The 7,692-nt window shown below is 43.6% G+C and overlaps 1 long non-coding RNA gene across 1 annotated transcript; it reads left to right on the top strand.

Annotated features, from left to right (window-relative positions):
- The first annotated feature begins 287 nt into the window (after positions 1–287).
- Positions 288–984, top strand: LOC136957064 (uncharacterized). The gene is made up of 3 exons (XR_010878267.1): positions 288–315; positions 589–779; positions 871–984. It is a non-coding gene; the product is annotated as an uncharacterized lncRNA (long non-coding RNA).
- Positions 985–7,692: the final 6,708 nt, after the last annotated feature.

The raw sequence follows: 7,692 nt of genomic DNA, 5'->3' as shown, positions 1-7,692 counted from the left end.
CTACGCTGTGGGGCCCTTTCGAACGATCACATATGTGCGGTGCTCATCCTTTAATATCAATGTTAATACTATGTACATAAACTACATTCCACTTTCATTTCTGTACAGATGATCCGACCACCATCACTAGCACTGTGTCCCTTGGAAATTATGGTAAAGTAATGAATGAACGTTTATAACAGTGACAATGATTGTATGAGCCATGGCAACCCTAAAGGCTATGTTTTGAAGCAAAAGCATGACTTAAAACAGGTGTCAACTGTGGTCTGGTGGAGGAGAACCCATAGGGGGCCCAGGAAAACAGCTGGCAGCCAGGCAAGTGCAAATATAAGACACTCAAACCATTGCCAACTCATTGTAAGGCATAACTAAGTTGTTCAGATCGTGGGGGGAAACACATTTGTCAAAACAACAAATGTTGTCATACTAATACTTTGTATACCCCATTCAGCTGTACCATTTTGGGCAAAGACCATTTTAAGGTAACTTTTGTTATGTACATCAATGTTACAGCTAATCTAGAAGAACCACAGTGTATGCCAATCATGCAAACTCTTGTAAACTTGTTTTACTTGTCCTTAATTACAGACACATTACAGGTTATGCTCCGGAAGATGGAGACATTGGAGGAGAACCAGCGAGAGGCTCTCCTATTCAGGCGACTATAGGGCAGACACACTGAAGAGGTGCCAGTGATGGACCTACAGGTGGCCCAAACACAGGCTGAACTCCAAGACCTTGAGGAGCGCCTTAAGGTGCTGGAGTTCCGAAAGAGAGTGGTAGGTGTTTGGAGGTGTCATGAACTATGGCTTATACGCAGCGTTCAACATTCAAATTGGTGCTGAATAAGTCAATGACTTCTAATTGCAGACGCTGTGATGAAGTGGAAGACGGGACTGGGAGAGAAGGCTGTGGAGCTCCTCATAGCGGAGACACTCAAACACGCCCCGGCAGCCCATTCAAAACAAGTCAGGTGAATGAATCATGTTTGCAGCTTCCATATCCAACCTTTCACATGGCTATGTGACAAAAAACTAGAATCCCATAATATTTTTTTGATGATGTATGTTATTTTAGATGTGATTTTTTATGACTTGTATAGCCCCTTTCACACGTGCAATTATGTTGATAGGACACTAACTTATTTTGTGCTTCATTGTCAGGGCCAACAGACAGGACCTGTAGCGGGGACTGGCAGAAGATTTTAATTCACTGTTTGGTACTTTGAAATAATTTGAAATAAAATGACTGAATGTTACATGGAAATGCTGCCTTGTTTATGATTAGCTTGAGTTAGGCTACACATCACACAAACAGTCCTCCTAAAGTTGGCTACCATGTAGCCTATTATACAAGAACAAGTAGCATTTTGGGCAAATGAGGTCTGCATATGAACCGCCCCAATATAAGCAGCAGAATTGAGAAATATAGGTTACTTAATTAACGTTGCAGTTACGGACTGGCAACGTCACAAAATTACGTTGCTAGGAGGTCGCGGTTACGGACTGGCAACGTCACAAAACAACGTTGCTAAGAGGTCGCGGTTACAGACTGACAACGTGATTTTGTGACGTTGCCGTTACTTCATGGCGTCTTTCACTTTCACTTCCCACTTCGTTGCCGCAACGTCGCCAAAGACGTTGCCGCAACGAATGTTTGGTCATCAAATGACGTTGCGGCAACGGAAGGGCAATGTAACTGTGTTAGCTGGGAGGAAAATCGGGAAATTCTGTTTCGTTATTTAGAAGCGAATACGCTTTTACAACCAATATTCAGCTGCTTTCAACGGGGCTTGCTAGCTCACAGAACGACCATAGAAAAAGATGCATATTGGCAATTTGGTTCCATAACAGATTCAGATAAGAGAAATGTCTCTGTTTTTGTTTAGCACTTAGCACTACCTTAGTAGCTAACAGTGCAGTTGTCGTACTGTGGTGTTGTTGATTCAATTTCGTTTCGTTTTTTTCATTTTCATTTATATAGCAGACTTTTAAAACAAAAACAGTATCATTTAGCCATTTGAAATCTATTGTAATGACCTGACTAGCGTCACTGTGTCCAATCCCGACCAGTTTTTAGCTAACATTCTGATAAAATGCCACTTCAAATATTGATAAAAATAATCGTATCAAGTTTTCAGCTGATTTACTGATTTCACGTTAAGCTTTAACTTCTTACCTTTTGAGCTAAATATTGTTTAAAATTTTAGAGTTAGCTTAGCCTTTACTAGAGCCGGTCAAAAGACGCTGGCGCCGGTAAATTAGCTGTGCGCTACCCTTGTCCAAACCCGACCGCACTTCTAAACACTGGCCGCTGCTGTTTTTCTGGGGATATTAACTTGATCCAGGGTCACCAAACTGACCATCAATGCTGTCAACATATCCGGGGATGTAGTTATGTCCTCCACAATAAGATATCACACTTCAACATCTCCAAACTATGCGATAAAATCTCAATTTGACTGTATACCACCACCTGCTGGATGTTTTGTTGAACTCTTCTCAAAGTTTGCTAGCCCCCATCCCTTCCTCCCCTCGACTACAGATCACGTCACACATGATAGTGTATTTTCATTGGCAAGACAAAGTAGTGTTAAGCTAGCATTGAAATACACTCATATGCTAACCCATAGTAGCAGTACGATGACAACACAGACACACTTGTCAGAGTAAAGCTTGTCGCCCAAGCGTCCCCCGAGTGTCGCCGATTGGTCTTTCGGCCAAAGTAACTTTCCTATATTATTTAGACATGTAAACGTCCATATATGTTCATGAAATTTTACACGTAGATTGTTTGGTATGCCTAAAATAATACTACTTACACTTTGCTGGCGATAGCAAAAGAAAATGCTGGCAAAAAGACCGGAAACTGAGTGTCCAAACCCCGTTCGGGTTTGGACAATAGTAGTTTACAGCGGTCGGGATTGGACACAGTGACGTTAGGTCAGAAAGGAACAATCGTCCAGGCATAAGATGCCCACATCTTATGCCTGGACACAGGCTACTAGTAAGCCAAACAGCTGTTTGGCCCCAGCCCACGCTAAATAAAAGAAAAGTAGCCCACAAAACAATAGTGACCGTCTCTTGTGACCCAGACGTAACAGAAAGAACATACGCTAAAAATGGTCTTAACTTCGAATGCTCCATCCCTCCTGCCCAACCCCCCTCCATGCCCCTTCGCCAACCACCAGGATGCCCGGCATCCGAACATTCCGGGCATTCCCGTGATTGGCAGACAGCAGGTTGATTGGCATGTCGGACCCTGCGAACACTACCGGTAAACAACACGTCTTTCTGTGTGAGTCGCTACACTATTTTTGTACTTTAACTGCTAAGATGCCTTATCAATCTATTAACGTTACAAAAGATGAACACTCTGCAGTCAGATAGCTACCCTGTTTGCTATTGTATAATGCCTGTTTGAAATACGTATTTCAGAGTAGGGCTAGCCATGATCTAGTAACTTAAAGGCTGGTAGTTGATTGAAGATAATAATGGGGATATGTCTAAGATTGAGATTGGACTCAAATGTGGGTAATTGGATGTATAGGCGTTATTTTTGCTTAGGGTTCAATTCAAACATTAAAAGAAAGGGTAAGATAGCAGACTTCTTCAAAAAGCTGAGCAAACAGGATCAGGTGGAAATAGACCCCAGTCCTTGCACCACCCCAAGACCTCAGAGCAGCTCCTTCCCCGAGGCTACAGGCACCAGGTCAGAGCATACTAGGCAGTCAGTCACATGCCAAGTTTAGCTTGTGCTTGTAGGCCACACATGTACAAAAGTTTTTTTTCCGATTAAGCCTCACTTTAAAATGTTGGTTGTTGATTCATGAGTGTTCTTGTTTTGATGGCTGTGGAATTTTTTGTGTGAGTATACACTAATAGTTGTGTTTTAATGTAAAAGATTCATCAAAGGATCTAACCTCTAACCTGGTTAGACACAGATTATATATTCATGAAAACAGAGTGACCATAGTCTCTCCAGTTTGTGAGTACAGTACAGCATGTGTAAGAAAGAAATGAGTTGCAATTCAGATGTAGAGACACAGTCTATTGTAAATGTAGAATTTGATTAAAGTAACCCTAGTGGACCATACTAGGCCACACTGAAGAACTCAGGTTTAAGTGAATTTGAATTTCTATTCCTCATCAGCAATCATATGAATAATTTACACTGCTTAGATGCCAGGCTAAGGTTACACACACATTTTCAGTCTTGGTCTGTGGACCCCCTGAAGTAGCCCTGGCCACCCCTTGGCAACCCCATATATAAAAGTCTGGTTCCGCCACTGAAGATAGCATGTCGCCGGATCCATAGTCAAAAACAACTTTTGCTGGTGCTACAAGGCTAAATGCATATTTTCAGAACTTGACTTGTTGCATAACATGGTATTGCAAAGTTTAGATTTGTCTCCACTCAAGTGGTTTGTGCGTAAAATTGGAGTGACTGATTGGCGGCTCCAAATCCACCCATAAAACACTTTAAACTGACGGCTTAAAAGACCGAAAAAGCTATGTATATCAAAGGGTCATAACACAATGTTTAAATCTTTAAACAAGTCTTTATTAACAATTCACTAAATAATTAAAATATATGTAGCCTATATCTAGGCAAACCTAGATATAGGTTTGCCTATATCTAGGTTTTATAGTTGTATATATATTATAGTTGTTTTTCAAGTCTATCATCATGAAATTTTATTGTTTATTGGCCTACTTCTGTAGGTAAAAAATAAGGTCTTATATGTATAGCCTACACGTAAATGCAATTCATACAAAATAACATGACAAAAGTTATTGAGTCATCCAAAGTTGCTGTAGCTACATTCTATGGTAGCCTTCGACGGCTCTGGTTTAGCTTAACAGGCTGCTAAAGATGGCCGTCCCTCTCAACCATTTAGGTGCTATCGCCGTCCACCCATGCTAATCAGGGACGGCACTCTTGAACATCATCGCCGTCCATGCTCTGTGATCCCTGCCATCGCCGTCCGTCCATGCTCTATGCTCCCCTTAGCGACGGATGTCCCAGCTAATCAGGGACGGCACTCTGAACAGCATCGCCGTCCATCGCCATCCCTGCTAATCAGGGACGGCACTCTGAACAGCATCGCCGTCCATGCTCTATGCTCCCCCTAGCGACGGACGTCCATGCTAATCAGGGACGGCACTCTGAACAGCATCGCCGTCCATCGCCGTCCATGCAAAGATCAAGCAGCCATCGCCATCCATGCGAAAACTCCCCCTAGCGAGGACGTCCATAAGGACGTCCATGACGCTCTGAGGGATTTAGCTGCCTCTCGAATAACAGCGGTAGACTTGTCCATACGTTCTCACCGCAGCACCAATTGAAGCCTGGAGTGGGCGGAGTTCCCATTGCAGTAACGTGATATCCTAAGCCTGAATACTCGAAGATGTTCTGACACTGGGTGATTTGCAAGAAACCTAAGTCTTTTTCACCAAGAGAATCCCTCTCTACGCCTAAGGCAGACTTCATAAATCGAGGACGAATTGATGTTAGCCGAAAAATGTGTTAAAATGGAAAATAATCCTGGTACCTCAATGCCTAACTTTTTGCTGCTGTGGGTGTTCTATGAATCAGAAAAAAATGGGTAACCATTTTTTAATGTTTCTTTTACTATGACGGTCCGTGAAAGTTTGATAGCCTACAGGATTCGTTCATAGCCCATCGTAGCTCTGCATACAATGTTCGATTATCGCCACCTTGTGGTGGAAAAATGCAATGTTTTCTTTTACTAAGGTAAATGCTTTGACACCCTTGTTTTAGTTTTGAAGCAAATCTTCTAGCGTTCTATTCAAATTACTGATGAAGTTTAGTTAGCTTTGCACATTGTGCGAGTTTTTCCTGGCCTTTTTTGTTTTTGTTTAATTATTCTTATTTTCCACTCTTCACTAAGGAGAATTCAGGGATATCCGTAATGTTTTGAAAGGTTTAATTTGATTTGTGTGGGGAATTGGCTTGTTGTGGTAACAATCGGAATGAGTTTAGGTGGACAAAAGAATGTCTTTGGTAGCTTGCTGCTGTTTGCATCAGCAGCTTTAGGGGTGTTTGTTTGGATTCTGAGAGGGTTACAGGGAGAGAATAAGGGTGCTATGGAGAAGGGAGGGAATAGTTTTACTGACCTTAATTTTACTGACCTTACTTTAAATATGTTACACATGATTTCTAGCCACTCTGTTTACGAGATAAATGGTTGCAAAGCACTAGGCTCTTATGTCCTTGATAGTAATTCTGATGAGCTGCAACCTTAGATTTGTAAGTTGGAATGTAAAGGGTTTAAACCATCCAGTGAAGAGAAACAGGGTCCTTTCTCATCTGAGACAGTTAAAGACCGGTGACCATTCTCGCATCCACAAAAGTTGGGTGGGGCAGCTTTTCCATTCATCTTTTCCGGCGAAGGCGAGAGGGGTAGCTATTCTGATTGATAAGGCTGTGACGTTTGTCCCAAGCCAAGTTATAGCAGACAAAAATGGCAGGTTCAGAATTGTCTATGGTAAACTACTTGACACCTTTGTTACATCCAACTAACAAACCCTGGTTTACAGCTAAACTCAGAAGGTTGAGGTCAGCAAAAGAGGCCACGTTTAGGAGTGGGGACAGAGACAGTTTCAAGGAGTTGAAGGACAGGTTTGTGCAAATATATGTAGGAAGTGTGGTTGTATGAATGGGGGAGCAGAAAGTGAATGGTGATGGCGACTGTTCAGTGGATCAAATTTGCTGATTCAGAAGCCTTACAGCCTGGGGGAAAAAGCTGTTTGTAAGTCTGGTAGGGGTAGAACTACCCCTTCCCACCCAGGAGGCCTCCCACCTCCCCCCCTCTACAGTGACGACTCTATATATTCAGGAGAGTGAAGTTAACAGACTTTTGAAGAGGCAGAATCCCCGCAAAGCAGCTGGGCCGAACTCTGTCTCTCCAGCCACCCTCAAGCACTGCGCTGACCAGCTGTCTCCGGTGTTTACCTACATCTTTAACACCTCCCTTGACACATGCCATGTGCCAGCCTGTCTCAAGTCCTCCACCATCATCCCTGTGCCCAAAAAGCCAAGGCCAACAGGACATAATGACTACAGACCTGTCGCCCTGACCACTGTGGTAATGAAGTCTTTCGAGCACCTGGTGCTGGCACACCTTAAATCCATCACAGACCCTCTACTGGACCCCCTGCAGTTTGCCTACAGAGCCAACAGGTCTGTGGACGATGCAGTTAACATGGCCCTCCACTTCACCCTACAGCACCTGGACTCCCCAGCATCCTATTCCAGGATCCTGTTTGTGGACTTCAGCTCTGCCTTCAATACCATCATCCCCGCCCTGCTTCAGGACAAGCTCTCCCAGCTGAACGTGCCTGATTCCACCTGCAGGTGGATCACAGACTTCCTGTCTGACAGGAAGCAATGCGTTAAGCTGGGAACACAAGTCTCTGACTCCTGGTCCATCAGCACCGGATCACCCCAGGGCTGCGTCCTTTCTCCTCTGCTCTTCTCCCTGTACACCAACAGCTGCACCTCTAGTCATCCGTCCGTCACTCGTGAAGTTTGCGGACGACACCACCCTCATTGGGCTCATCTCTGGTGAAGACAAGTCTGATTATAGGTGGGAAGCGGCCAACCTGGTGACCTGGTGCAGCAAGAACAACCTAGAGCTCAATGTTCTTAAGACAGCGGAGATGGTTG

This window comes from Osmerus mordax, chromosome 14, assembly GCF_038355195.1.
Source record: "Osmerus mordax isolate fOsmMor3 chromosome 14, fOsmMor3.pri, whole genome shotgun sequence".
NCBI lineage: Eukaryota > Metazoa > Chordata > Actinopteri > Osmeriformes > Osmeridae > Osmerus > Osmerus mordax.
Note: the sequence above shows the minus strand (reverse complement) of the source record. Positions and strands in the feature narration are given on the sequence as shown.